Genomic DNA, 16,106 nt, shown 5'->3' with positions numbered 1-16,106 from the left:
GCATAAATAATAATAAGCTCAACACCCACTAGTCCTTCAATCGAGTCAAGATATCTAGAAACCTCTGATTACAACTCACAATTCAGCAAACAAAAGGCATGAAAGCAAGTGAAAAAAAAAAAAATCTATATATATAGATATATATAGATATATATACACATCTAATGTGTGTGTGTATATCGATTTAGAGAACGTGCAATGAGTTCAACACTACAACAGTGGCCTCTCCATTTGGGTTTTTTTTCTTTATTTTTTTTTATAAATCACAAATTAACAGCTCTGTTTAAATTTACAACTTCCTTAAAAAGATTAAGGTTAAGATTTTCTCTTTTCATGTTAACTGGAAAAGCACTGTGAGTTAAGGCAGGAACATTAAGCAGCTGAAATGTAGACTAGCAGTGAGGTCAACACTACAACAGTGGCCTCTCTTTATTTGTTTTCTGCTGAATATACACTTTACATTTTTTAAATTTTTTAAATAAACTTTACTCAAGGAACTTGCAGTAGGTTGACTAACCAGTGCCTTTTTTATATTCGCAGGGCCCAAGTTGGCTTCTAAATTCGGAGACATTTTACCTTAAACCATTAGACCATTCAAAATATTTTTTCTTTTTTACTAAGCACTTCATACATTTTTTCTTACATGTTTTATACAATATGTGTATTCAGCTACTTAATAAGTGAAAGGTCAGTACAGTTAAATGCCATAAATGCCACTGATGCTCTGATGTCCTTCATTGTCAATTAATATCTCAGCCAAGTGTGTCTGTCACACAAAAATAAAAATAAAAAACCATTGGTTTTCTACAATCAATGTATGTGTGTGTTTTAGTGTTAAACATAATCATATCCATTCTGTGGAATAATAAACCCATTGAAAGATACATTGCTGACATATTGATTAATTTCATGTTCAGTATAACATCTCTGGACTTTACCGGCTTATTATTAATGACTACATTGCAACACCATTGTTCAAAAACTAATTCAAATACAATAATTACAACACTCTTATTATGTTGAGTCATACAACTTTCTCATTGCTTTGCTTATTATACAGTTCATTAGTATATTTTTTTTTATTGTCATTTTTTCCTCACTACCATCTAAGTGAAAAACAGGGAACCACTCTGGGCAGGTCGGAAGTGAGTCACAGAGCTAGCACAGATAAAGGGAAACATTTATAGAGGCTCTAATCTACCTGACCTGAATGTTTTTGAATGTGGGAGGAAACTGGAGCATGTTCAGAAAATCAATGTGAACATGAAGAAAAAATGTAAACTATACTGTTAGATTTTCAACCTCCAGTGAAATGTCAGTGATAAATACTGATCCACTGTGGAATATGTGTTGTTCGGCTATGAATAGTTCAGGAAATGTGAAACATTTTTGTAACGGAACACAATGTCTTTCACACAACAAGGTTTAATCTTTCAACAATAACAGAAAGAGCTCTCTGAGATAAGAGTTATCTTGAGATGTGTTATATATTAATTAAGTAAAATATCTTTTATATTTAAAGAAACTAATCACAAATGAACAGCTCTGTTAATTGTCACTGAGTCAACATCAAAATTTAGAAAGAATATTAACAAATTACAGTGTTCAAAAATGTTTTATTCAACACAATTTGTCTATTTAGAAGGAAAAGCACAATTTCCTTGTAAAAAAGACCAGAAGATTTTCTCTTGTTGTGTTAATTGGAAAAGCACTGCGATTGAAGACATGCAGTAAGATTGCAGTGTTGTTAGGATGCAATATTCATAGTTTCTGTAGGCATACAGTGTGTTCAACACACAGCCTAATCTCCAATAGAAAGCTCTTCACTTAAGAATGGGGAGGCTATTACTGTAACTACTGATTAATTGCTTGATTACTGACTCCATTAATTCTTCAGTTGCAAAATTTAAATTCCAAGCAGCCAAAGCCTGGGGGTGGAAAAAGAATTTGTTTTCATACGGGGGACTGAGCAAATGTGACAGAGATCACACACCAGGCTGAAAATCACATTCCACTGTTGCAGTTTTAATTTGTTCGAAATTAAAACCTTGCACAAAACAACAGGGTTTAGTGCAGCACATGGTTTAATACAAAATTTATGCTAGGATGTTCTATTGACACTGTAAGAAGAAAATATTAATATATGAAGCTGAATTTTTGTATACACATCTTTATTATACACATCTTTTTAGGTGAAAACAATGTCTTTTCAATGCCATGAATGAATATAATGACCTACTAAAAACATGCTTCAGTTAAGACTTCTGAAAACTTCCTCACTCCCTGTATCTCCACTATTTACTCATCCTCCTTTTCAACAGATCAAACCTTGATAAAAGATAAACAATGAATCAGCAGAACAGAATCCAAACTGTGGCAGTAGAAAAGATCAAGTTGATTTACAGAGCAAAACAATATATCTGCACACTGACAATGAAAGCAGCAAAATTGGATTTACATAGTGCTGTGATGGAATTAGATGAAAAGAGATAAGGAAAATAGGATTAAGAAAAGAAAGCATTTTCAACTTTTGTCCTAACAGATTATGAACTGCCAGCTGTCTCTTTGTCTTGCAGACATACTAAAGCGCGACCCTGCTTAACAGAAGTGGAGACAATTAAACAGCAAGACCTGCAATATTTGTGAATTCATTTCTTGCTTTTACAGAAACTGTTATGTGGAGTTCTGAATATTTTCTTTTGTGCCCCTGTTGTCCACACAGGCTCTTCTTAGGGCTGCTTCTGCAGTATTTGCTCCAAATTATTGCCTCATCAAGCAGCCAATAATGAAAGATGAAAAAGTTTTTGCAGCATCCACCTGTGGAGTGGTTACTAGACCGCTTATTTCCCACTGGACTTTCACCCCGAGTCTAATGCTTGCTTCCATGCTCTCAGACTGGCACTCCCTCTGCAGTACTTGCTCCATTCTAGTTATGTGCTCGCTTGGAGGAACTGCATCATTGAGCAGAAACCTTTGTCTAAGGCAGACAGTGATGGTACCTCTGTTACAAGTAGTATAAGCAATCATGAGACCTGATCTGACAAATGATGCTTGCCATCCATACTCTGACAGTAAAGCAGTCCAGATGTCCAAATAATGTTTGTCTACCTGCCTGTGTGATTCAATTGCACAAAAGCCTACAGTGCAGGATCAACAGAGCCTTTGCAGGACCTCCATGCTAACTCCACAAGCACTTTAAATTCAGCCCTCATCAGAGGGATGGAGATACATCAGCCTCTTGGGCCTCTCCATGCCGCATCATACATTTCTATTTGCGCATGTTTTGGAGTCCTCCCTGACTCAATCAGTTTTAAGTGTGCTAGACAGCCAATGACGTGTTGGGACTTTTATGCACATGCCAAGAGGTATTCCTCTAATCCCATCAAGGATTAGTGATCTGCATGGTGTGTAAAATTTCTAACATCCCACTCCTCTGCTGTAGAACTGTTTTTTCTATCACAAGGCAAGAGATGTTAAATGACCAAAATACAGCTTTTCTCACTACCTTATTGCACGTTCTATTCATGGGTCATAACCTGGTGTATGTTACCATACTGTCACAATAGGGCAATGGCCAATGTAAGCTGGGATACCATTAGTATATTTATAGTCGTCAAAATGATGGACACCACTGGAATAAAAAAACAGAAAAAAGAAGAAAAAAGCCTGCAAAAATCAGGTCAGTGTAATTAAATGATGCTGAGGTGGACTTAATGGGCCTGTTTGGAGCACAAGGGCATAAAGGAAAATCTTCAAGACTAGAACAACCAGTTCTTTACTGTATTGCTTACAGGCCCTGCCATCACTACATATACATGAACTGTAACAAATTTATTTAATACACAGATAATGAATGGAGTTATGTAATAAATTAACAAATAAAAATGCACAATGTCCTCAAAGATCAGAGAAAAAAAATATAAAAATGTTTAAATAAAAATAATTATGACAAGAGAAAAAGGGGTATAAAAATCAGGGTCAGTATTTTAGATTAACTGCCATCTGTAAAATGGCATATTTTGTTTATTTAAAAAAATGTCTCCAATAGATAGGATGGGACATTAGTAGTGGTAGTGGTAGTTTCCACATGGTCTTAAGTCTAGCCCTTCTTATGACTACTGTAATTCTGAAGTCTGGCATATTTTTACATTATAAATCGGGTAGAAAGGGCTGAATTATTTAGTTACACTGCAGGAAATTCAAGTGGGGCTAAAGCCCCCCAAAATAAGTCTGCGACTAGTTGGCACAAGCCACTGAGTTATTTTATTCTGCTTTCTTATTATGGACAGCATGAACTTCCTGTCTTCATTCCTTACAAATACATTAATTCCTTTGAAAGGTGGGGAAAATAGAGTGGACTCCTCTGACGCTTTCTACACTCAGTTAATGCTCGAGTGCTTGCTGATTATGAACTTTTCTGTAAAGAGTGACTGACAGAAGCTTTAGCTTTCACATTGCATGGAAGAGAAGGGATGATGAAAGATTGCAGAGTGTGAGACATCTGTGACAGAGGAATGTTGGTATGTATGGTAGAGAAAGAGAGAAAGGAGAAAGTGCAAGAGAGAAAAAGAGAAGGAGGGATTAATGAGATATAAATCAAATCAGGCCACTTCTTGATAATGCCAGCCACAGCTCCAAATATAAATCAGAATCCTTTAAGGATTCCAGTGTGGGAGGGATACCCACCACATGCATCACAAGCCTTCTTTTTTCCTTCTCTCGAGCCAGCACAATAAACCGATTAGATGTCTTTATATTTTCATCATGTGATCATAGTTTTGATATAGAGTCACATTTTCCCAGTGGTCTTTCATCACATTTAATCACACACATTATATTAGAGCCTAATTGGGGTAAAGACAGGACAGCTTTGTCCCTGATGCTGTCACTGAACTCAATAAGAATTGTTTTTGGTTTGATTCGTTTTGTTTAATTACAAAAGGTTTCAATAGGTGTGTGTGTGTTTGTGAAGGGATGCCAAATGCTATCATTTTTCTGTAAAGCAAATTTACATATGGATATAAATAAAGTAACCTTAACCAAATTTAGATTTAATTTTAGTTAAATAACAGCAATATCTGGAATATTTAGAATTATTAGGGTGGCATAGAGGTGGCTAACACCATTGCCTGCCAACAGCAAGGTTTCTGGTTTGAATCTTAGCTGGGCATTTCTTTGCCAAGCTGGCATGTGCACCTTGTGCCTGCGCTGGTTTTTTCTGGGTACTCTGGGTTTCTCCCACAGTGAACATGTTAGGTTAACTGAAGATTACAAATTGGCCAGAGATGTGAAACAGATAAAGTACTTGAAGTGCTGTATGAATGCTTTTTAACAATGTGACTTGTGGTCTAAAGTACTTTGTGTGTCAGTAAGGCAAGAAAAGGGCTTTTTAAATGCCAGTAGGTTACATGCATAATTATTTTATCCTACATTGTGCGAGCTGTTGGACTATAGAGTGTATAACAGGATGGATTATAATTTATAATACTGATATATGCTACATGTATATAGCGACATTTATGATTTGATATGCACTATTACTGTGCTTTGAATTTCCGCAGTTAAGGGCACTTTAAGCCACTTTAAAATGTAATGTTGAGGGATGCTGACTCCCCCCCCCTCCAAAAAAAAAAAATGACAAGAAAATGGTCAGACTGCAGCTCTTTTTCAGTGTCTTTGTTTTAACCACTCAAGTGAATCAGACAAGCCAAATACTTTGAATTGGTGCTAACTAGCCAAGTGAGACAAACTGACAGCTGCTCCCATGCCCACAGCCTTACATTCTTTCACTCACAGCTTGTCTGTGTCATCTATAACAAGATGGTGAAATGAATCTGATGCATGTAACAAAAACTGAGTAACCCAGCATGCTCTTATAAATAAGCTTATCAAATGTGTTCAGTGACAAATAATATTAATGTTAAAATGCTTAAAAATACTTAAAAATGAGCACATACATATGGAAATGATCTAAGATACGCTAAAAAAGATAATTCCATCATACTAAGACTATTACTAATACTATTACTAAGACTAAGACTAATGCTTATGTATTGCAATTATAAAATTTTAACCTTAACCACGAGCAAACCTTTTTAAACACACTATGCATTTTGCAGTTCTTATCATAAAACCCAATACATGTGCATTGAGAAAGACTTTAGAAATAGTTTGATATAACAAAGAATTTACATTAAAAATGTACATGTTTCCATGATTTTTCTTTACCAAAACATGTTTAAATAGAAATGGAGAGGGCAAAGAGGTTGCTGCCCATCTGAGGAGAGCTGTATGTGTGATCATATGAATATTAACATTACCTCAACAGTATTTTGAGTGTCACAGACACACAGACACACACACACACACACACACACACACACATATAGAACAAGAGAGAAAGATGGAGAGTAAAGACCTCTCTTTTCCAAGATTTGACAGCAGAGAAAAAGAAGTGACATTTTGACATTTTAAGCATATAGGCAACTGGGGACCTCAGATGTTAATAAATGGGATCCCTTCTAGACATTTCTTAAGACATAAGTTAACTTGTCAAAAACTTACTTCTTTCTTTACTAAAAACAACCTGGGTCTATAAATATGTTAATATTGTTCATTTCCACAGTTTAACTACTAGGCAAAAGATGTCTTCTGTTGAAAAGACAATTGTACATGCACTGTTGGTTTCACATAATAGGCTGTCTCACGTTAGTTGCATACTTCAGCTTCAAATTTTCCACATTCTTTATGAGATTGTGCACAATGAAAATTGAAGATCCGAGGGAACTAAAAATTTATTTTTTTTTTGCGATTGAAGATGGATAATGTACCACAGAGTTCAGAAATTCTTCTGTCTGATTTTATCTAAAGTAACAGCTTATCTGTCAGTTTGTATCTTACAAAAACTCTTAAAAAGGTCACAGAAGATGGGTTTTTTTTCTTTTCTAGACAATTTTGAATGTTGTGTCTGTCTAATGTTCAGACAAAGGTCTTTATCGCTGCATTGAAAAAGCCAACTGTAGAATTTGGTTCATCAGCTCTTGCAAAAATTGGTGCTGAAGAAACAGACGGTCGCCTCGCTTAAGTCAAAAATTGCAGCCTTGCAATGATACAGCTCCCGCGGTGATTCTGGCTGTGGCCATGGCCGTGCTTTGGTTATTGGATTCTTGTTGTAACACATAAATATTGACTTCATGCGGTCGTGTGGGTGCAGTCATTGTTCTGCTGGCTCTGTATCAAAACACCAGTGGTGTGTTGGTAATATATAGCTGATAGATTCAGTCCAGGTTCAACTAGTAGGACACCTGGACATATTCATATTAAAATGGATTTAACCACAGACGCAGGTGAAGTCATAATAACAACAACTATATCCCGCCCCATCTTCACATGGATCAGTCAGGCAGAGTAGCTGCAGCTGTGTTCACAGCCAGGAGCTGTGGACTCTTGGACATAAGCTTCACATCATGGAAAGCATTACATTTTCTCCCCTTTTATATTGTTAAAGGCAAAAGTTATTGTAAGGTAAACATTCCCCACTTGTGATTTTTTAGAGGTCTTCTTAAAGTCCACTTAACACCAAAGCGTGGTGTGTGATGTGGCATTATTACATCTTAGCTGGACATGCAGGTGTGGGTCAGCTTAACATAAATGCAGAGCAAATGCAAAGGCACCAGTATCCCTCTCTGTCAGAGGATGACCCTTGGACTGTTTCCTGATGAATGAAACACACTCATTTTCTAGCCTCATTGGCTACAAGTGCCAAGGGCCTCATTTAAGTCTGCTGGCATTGAAAACGCATACATACACAACTATTGCACTCACTCATAACTAATGCACACTCAAGTAAAGATGTGCACATTTTGACTCAAATTAAAATATAAAAAACCTCTGCATATTTTCACACACAAGCTGTGTACGTGTGCAACTGTGGGTCTTTAATGTGTGCTTTTAGCATTTGCAGATTTTCACAAACTGGGTGACAGCTTTCTTGTTTCACAGTAAGGGCTGTGTCGGCAGTAGGGGCTCACGGGTGACAAGAGATATTGATAAAATCATTTGTCACCTGTGAACATTTCAGAGAGGCTGTGGGCAGAAAATAGCTGCTAACTAGTTTTCAAGGATGTCGAATGAAGGAGTCTGTCTGTATACTGCTGTCACTCTAGTGTCTAGTTGAGGTCAGGGTGAGCATGCATCACTTTGAGTCTGTCCGAGCTGTGGAGAGGTCGTACTGAGGCTGTGAACCTGGTGATACAGGCAGTATGGTCTCCCTGTAATTGAGTTTGGGATGGAGAGAACATGAGAGATAAGCGGGAGCACACTGATGGTATCTAAAAACAGAAGACAGTGCTAGAAGCTGCAATGTCAGAAAATATATTCAAATAAGACCGGAATTTGAGAATTAATTTATTGAGCTTTCGGATTAATTGTTACACACTTATAATCCAGTTGGACTAAGATCATTATGTATGATTATCCACTGACAAAATAAAAAGTGTTGTAGGCAGACTAAAATGCCTGAACACACACACACACACGCCTGAACATGTGACTTACTTTAATATCATTTCAGTGTTAACATGTCCAAGGGCACAGTCTTGTAATGTCCCCTTGATTGATGTGTCACTACATTTTTAACATCAGCTAGTCTGAAGGTCAGTTATGCAAAGAATCAGGTAAAAGAAGCTTAGCTAGAAGGTACAGATGTCAAATAAAGGCAATGTGGCACAGATTAAACTGTTTTTAGAATAGTTACACTGAGGAAGAACCTCTAATGGTTTGAAAGTAAATTCAAAACAACAATTCATGATTTTTTTTAACTTTAAGTAGCTTTCAGCCTTTTCCTCACATGCGGTTTTGTAAATGTTCACAAAGTGACAATATCCTCACTTTCTGGAGTAATATAAAAGCATGCACTTTTAAAATTAAGCTGCCTTTATCCTAATTTGTTGCGATCCATCGGGTTGTTTGCTAATTAAATGACACCAGAGACAGATTCTGAAAACACAGAGGGCTTCTTTGGAAAGGCATATTGTACATTTGCACTTGTTCTGTAATAAGACTAATTACAATATTTTTCATTCAATAACACAAAACCACTTGTGACTGCACACGTTTGGGAACATGTATGTAACCCGCTGTTTTTCTGATACTCGGCACCAAAGGCAAAGGGTGCATTTTAGAGGAAATAAAAACATGTCAATTGATTCCATTGCACAAATTCAATATCATTTCCATGAAGACTTTCAATCTCCTACCCCACAGGGATGGATATAAAGGGTGGATAAAATAAGAGAAAATAAGAGAAATACCACATGAAAAGAAGCTTTGAAGTAAGTGAATTACAAAAGCAACTATTCATGCGAGTCATATCAAATAAGTTGAATGCCATGTAGCTTTTAAAAAGGTCTGACAGACAGCACTTTTATTAGTGAGCTTTTAAGACATCACTAGGGTTTCAAAGTTTCAAAGATGCCAAAGAGTCAGCGCCTGGTTCATGGTTGCATTGGTCAAAAAAAAAAACAACAACTCCAGGATGATTTTTTGTGACAGGGATAATAGACGTATTAAATTATGACAACATATTGCCAATGCAGGGAAACAGTATCATCAGCCTAGAGGAATAGTGTTTGCCAGTAAAAGCTTTCTGACACTGCGACAGCAGTTCACACCAAATGTAGAACAGACATGTAGTAGAAGTTACATGCATGAGTTGAGCTGTTCACACCAGAGGCATATATCTGTGTGCAGTCCAACAACGCTCTTAGATACGAAAAGAAAAAAGGGGGAAAAAAAATGCCTGACACAAAGGTAAAACGTCTAGTGAAAATAGACTTTTTGTGAACATAGGCACCAGCATAGAATAACTACTGAGAGTCATAAGCTTCTTTTTAGTTTTACACTTCAATAGTTCTCCTTTTTCAACTATATCCACAGCCTAACATCAAGTCATTTCTCATTTCACTGTGATGGGGTAAAGTCTACAGGAGTATCAAGTTTCTCTCTGTCCATCTCCATCAATGAGGTTATTAACTGACCAGTTTATTTGCCAATGTGTTAACTGGACTTAATTCCACACATTTAGATGTGTTCTGATGCCAAACCTTGAAAAATATATCAAAAGTGTTCTTTGATTAAAAAAAAAAAAAAAACCAGGCTTGTTTTGATCAAAAAGGTAAATTATCAGAATTTTCTCTGAACCAAAAAGATGTGTTCTTGATAATGTCCTTGTTTTCAATGGGTTTAGGGGTTTAGACATAGGTGTGAAATGATACATTATTTCATATCAATGAAATATGCATGACAAGCAAAACAAATATTTTTTTACACATTTCTATGTGTGCATCTTTTTCTCTGAAAGCATCAGACAAACCATGTATATCTCTTTGACCAGGAAAGAAAATCACCAAGGTTGAGCCAAGCTCTGCCTAAGTCTTACCTGCCAGCTCAGTCAAGATCCAAGGGGTTTTAATCATCCACATATTAGCTTTCAATCCACCAAAATGCTGGACCTGCAAATAAAAGAGGATAAATGTAAGCAAACTTTAAAATAGATTTGTAGCAATACAGTTTCTGTCCACTCCATTCCCCGGGGTCCATGGAATAGAGTCCATGAATAATGCACATTTTTGGAAAGAACATGATGTATCTACTCAGCTACCAAAAATGCAATTTTTTTAAACCCCCAGGATAGAGTACACCTAATTCAAAATTCTCTTTACTGTTTCTAAATAATCATTGAGTCATCTTGTTAGTTTTCCTTTCAACTACTTCCTCAGCACTCTCTGCTGATGCTGATATTTTAGTACCTCTGAGACCCTCCATCTAACAAGAGGGACTTTATAGTATGCTACTGTATGTCGGAAGAGCTCATTCCTCAGGGACGACGGGACAGTCAAAGCCATAAAACCTCACAAACACACTGCAAAACACATATACACACAGCACACACACAAACACTCAGAGCCTGAACACACAAACACGGACACACAGAGGACAGACCCTGTTGAATAAATTATGGGGGACAAAAGCAAATGGAGATAAAGCTCCCCATCCTGCATGGCATCCATTAGTATAGTGCAGGAACCCTGAGTCTAAATAAGTGTATGTTTGATCAACTGGGTTGTTACTACAGTAACAGGCAATCATAACACCCATCCCTGATTAAAGATTTCTCATTTATACAAAATTGCCAGTAAGTATGGTCTCTGTATTACGGTTACATTGAATCCAAAGACATACCAGTTAATGGCCACAAAACACTGCAAACATAGAGATGTCTTTCTCATATTTAATGCAAAGTTAAACTGAAAAGACTAGAGCAGAATAGAATGGACATCAATGAGTTATATACAGTTTAATACAATTGAATACATTTAATAATTATAACAGCAATAATAATAATAATTTCCCCCACTAGCCCCAGAGCTTTTTGACAATTGGCAATTGGCACAGATTTGGTGATCTTTGGTGAGTAGGTCTATTTATAGCAGATGTAGTTGTCTCAAAATAAACTCATCGAAAGGAGGGGAGAGGTCACTTTGCACAACAGTGTAGCTCACGGAAGAAAAAAGGAACCTGAATAGTTTAGCACTCATGAACATGTCATGAATCTTGATGATATGTAGGAATATAAATAGAATATCATTTACCATCATTGATAAAAGTATACCTCAATCCAAGTCTATAGCTGTAAATAACACATAAGTGTTTAAAATTGGTAAGCAATGACAAGATCCCTTACTGGAATAAGTAAGTTTATCAATAGCTATTGTAACACAATTAGTTGAGGGAGAAGTATTCAGTGCTATCTGTCTTAAACTTTGCTAAAAATGATCAATTATGTCGACAAAGTAGATGATAGCAATGATGGATTTGGACTATGTGCTATAATCATTATCACTGTTGTTATTATCAACAACATCAATATTGTAACCACCCTTCCCCCCCCCCCCGCCTTCTATCCTCCACAGAGAGCACAGAAAACGCCTTCTGACTTTCCTCTTCCTCTGACAAAGATCTACATTATTACATTTTTAAAAAGCATGTTTCGAGCCTGTGTTTTAAAAAACGTATGTGTTTTTTCTAATTAAGAAAAAAGTCTTGTCTGTCAGAGACAACTGCGACTTTGATGGTGTTTGGACATTTTTAGGATAAGAAAGTATGATGTGTTTCTTCAGTCAGTATACTATATTTTGTAATTTAACTACAAGGTAAGAAATAGCAACCCATGGATGATCTAGAATAATAGAATAAATGCCAAGCCTTGAAAATGTATCCCCAATGTTATCAAAATTATACATTGTTATTTTCTAAACATCGTTATGCAGTGTGTTATTTAAAAAAAATGGTCTAAACAGGTAAGGATAGTGACAGTTTGCAAATAAAAAATAGCTAATAAGAAAAAAACAAGATAAAAATGTAGTCTAATACAGACAAGCAGCACTAAGGTGTTGTAGTTAAATTAAAAGGAACAACACTTATTTGTACCAGATTAAACCCATAGTCAGCCTTAAAAAAAGAAAACAAGCCATGTAGCCTAACAAAGTCTTACTTCACTGTTTTCTGTCCAGGATCTCAGCATATTTTGACCAGCAGGTCACACTACATTACCCACTAGAAAAGACCAGAAAGGCATGTCAGGATGATTCAACTGACTACACATCCACTCGTTCAATTAAGGTCTTTGGTGGGGCTGGCCCGTGTGGTTTGCAGTGTGGTAAATGCATCTCCCAAAGGAGCAGTAAGTGCTGAAATCAGCTCAGCTGAGCCTTCCATTTGTCATTATCTAATGGTAAATCCATGTGTGTCTAGTAGAAGGCTCTCACCAACCAGTAAGTGACACTAAGAGAAAAAAAGGAAAAAAGAAAGAAACACACTGTATACACAATAAACACCTTTGTTAAAAATTAAATGTCTATAGACATGTTAGAGCAAATGTGTGCATACTGCTCCTCTTTTATATTGTATTTTACTACTAAAAGCAGTATGATTATATCAAGAGCTTTAAAAGATCCATGAAATCTCTCAAGTTTGCTTTGATGTGTTGTACAAGCACACATGGATTCCAAGCTATATTTTCTACTAAAAACAACAGAATGAGGAAGATAATGGTGACGAGATAAAACAAATTAACAGACTTAAAAGTAGGCATTTAGATAGAATACAATTATCTGGAACAAAGAAAGCCATTTCATAATTCTCTCAATTACATGATCTGGGACTTAATTAAATTAGAATGTGACCAAATCTATGTTATTAATTAATACATGCCTCAGCTATGTGCACAGTTTGTTGGTAGACAATATAAGGGCTTACAGGCTTTTCTGGAAAATTCAGATTTTTTTTCTCCATGTGTGTGTGTCAGTGTGCGTGTGCGTGCCTGTGTATGTTTGCATGCCTGTATGTGCTAGTACAGTTGATCATCACTCCTACTGACAACCAGACTTGCTTGAAATATGGTGTCTGATGGTATGATGTCATACTGCCAGATCTTCTTATCTGCAATTCAGAAACCGGTGCAGGATGAGGTCTGCCTATTGTAACAGAATAGTTTCATCTGTAGTGTTTTAGAGTGATGCAAAACATGGCTATTTTCAAGTCCAATAGAATTGGAAGCCCTGTAGGGCTGAAGGCTAAGAGAAAAATGGGATACATCACAGACTACAGCATGTAGCTTTGTCCTCAACATATTATCCCTACAAAAGATTCACTGTAAAAGCATTATAATTTGCTGTTTAAAAGAAACACTTTTACAGACCTTGGTTAGCACAACAGTTTGAAATGCTGCTGAACCGAGGATGCCGCACAGGAACTCGTTGCAGAGTGGAATTAGTGCAATCAGGGGAGATATGGAATTAATATGTCTGATTAAGTGCCTGACTGAATTAGCATTTGGAGTCCAAAGAGATTTCAAACATGAGGGGAGGGATGAGATATGTTCTGAGAAGAAGAAAGGCTGACAGATTGCACTATAGAGGATAATAGAGTAGCTAAAACAACAAGACGGAGGGAAATGATAGAAGGAACAGTTACGACTCTTGGTTTTACTCAGGCCAGTCGTTAAATAATTTTAACAAATAAAAAAACAACAACAGAATTTTGTTTTCTCCTGATCTGCTTGCGGAATGGATTCACACTCGCTGCCTTATCTTAGATTTTCACCAATACAGAAAGTAGCTGTCAGTTGTTCATGATGTGAGAGGTAATTGGTTTGGCCCCATCAAAAAAGTTAGCGCCTTCAAAGACACTATGATCTGTTTTCATGTAGACCCAGTAATTAGGAACTGAATGACTACATGGAGATGGTTATACTTAGAGAACAAAGACATTACAAAGACAGAATTAAAAAATGTGACAAGTATTTAGAGACAGGCAAATAAGGACACAATACCAACACTTATGAAAAAAAGGGTGATGAAAAACAGAGGGAAAAAGTAGTACGAGGAGATGAATGGAAGATGAAAGAGGAAACATGACTCACCCCTTGGAGAGAGAGAGAGAGAAATAAGTTATCAATATGGTGTTTCTTCCTTAAAACTTGAAATTCTGGTGAAAGCCGGAGAAAAAGGCATGAGAACAGATGACGTCTTGATTAACAGAGGAGGCACAGCACAGTAAGCAAAACAGAATATGCAGTGCAAATCTATTTGATCTGACACTGAAATTGAATCTGTGCGCGGTCCCTGTTAATTAACAAAAAAAAGAGAGCAAAAGTGAAAGAGAATAAAAAGAGGACAAGATTACTCTTAAAAGAACAGAGTGAAGCGATCAAGGTAAAAGGCGCAGCCAAAGAATAAAATGCAAGGTAAGACAGAGAAATGAAAACCTTCGAGCAGGAAAAAAGGTGAATACAAATTAAGAAGAAAAGGCAAAGTGGTATGTGGATTACTTTGGGCAAATGAGTGATATATGAGCAAAGAGGGTGAGAGACACATGGGGAAAGAGAAGAGTGGAGAGCAGTAGAATTCTTATTATTCATTTCATTTTGTGGTGTGATGGCTATTGAGAGAAGTTTGCCTTCATGACTTTGCGCCAGAAAGACTTTCTAGAAGAAAGCTTTCAATTCTTTTATATTCCATTCAGTTTTCTCTTACAGTTTGAATAGGTTTAGTCAACAAAACTCTGGTTAGGTGTAGGGAAGAATAATATCCACCCATTGTCTTAAACTGCTTGTCCAGCTAAGGGTAAAGGTATGCTGGAGCCCGTCCCAGCTCTCATAGGGGGAAAGGCGGGGTGCACCAGTTTATTGCACATCTAGAGACAACCGTTCGTGCTCACATGAACACCTGGGCAATTTAGCATCACCAATCAGCCTAGCATGCATGTCTGTGGGAAGAAGCCAGAGTACACAGAGAGAACATGCAAACTCCACACAAAAAGGCCCCAGCAGGTTAATGGACATGTTTGTTTCAGTATATTTCCAGTCAGTGGGTTTAAACCAGGAATTCTCTTGCTGTGACAGCGTAACCACTGCTCCTACGAGCATCGTGCCAGAAAAGAGTCAATGTTAAAATCCAAATTTTCAGCAACATAAATCACATCTTAGTGAGTCTACTTGGCAGAAAACCCTGAAAGCAAACTTTACTCGTGGCACATGTGATGGTAATTCACCGCATGTGAAATGTACACTGTACATGTGTCCTTTTTGAGAACTAAACTTGAGCAGTTGTTGAAGTGAATAACATGCTCTGTGGCAAACTGACAAGTTGGAGTAATTTCCTCCATCTGTTCTTTTTCAAATGATACTCCAGAAATTAAAAAGTGGACTTCAATTGGTGTCTCATTTGGTAGAAAAACAGACTTATCGGTACAGTCTAATTAAGCTATTTTATGATAGAATGATCCTGCTTGCTCTATCATTTTCGCTACACTGAAGATATGAAACTCTGAGTTTTAAATTTCCAAAGGCACTGACTTGTCTAATGTAATCTTATTTATATGATCAAGGTCCCTAGAGTATGAGTTCTGTTCTTGGGTCTCTTTTATTGACTGATCTCACTATGATTTCCTGATTAAATAAGACATAAGTTGTTTAGCTAGTGTTTTCTGCTGCAGTGAGACAACCATTTCTACCTCCACACAGGAAATATTAATTTCAAATAATC

General features: G+C 36.7%; 1 protein-coding gene across 3 annotated transcripts in view; it reads right to left on the bottom strand.

Annotated features, from left to right (window-relative positions):
* The window catches only part of LOC146382395 (leucine-rich repeat-containing protein 4C-like), a 142,103-nt gene that overhangs the window by 5,897 nt on the left and 120,100 nt on the right, over positions 1-16,106 (bottom strand). For all 3 annotated transcript variants that reach the window (XM_084933010.1, XM_084933009.1, XM_084933011.1), the window contains exon 2: positions 10,439-10,511. The gene's annotated coding sequence lies outside the window, so the exon portion shown is untranslated. The remainder of the gene's footprint in view (positions 1-10,438; positions 10,512-16,106) is intronic.

Source organism: Perissodus microlepis, chromosome 7 (assembly GCF_051167445.1).
Source record: "Perissodus microlepis isolate ML-2025 ecotype Zambia chromosome 7, ASM5116744v1, whole genome shotgun sequence".
Lineage (NCBI taxonomy): Eukaryota > Metazoa > Chordata > Actinopteri > Cichliformes > Cichlidae > Perissodus > Perissodus microlepis.
The sequence above is the reverse complement of the archived record's forward strand: the minus strand, read 5'-3'. Positions and strand labels throughout refer to the sequence as shown.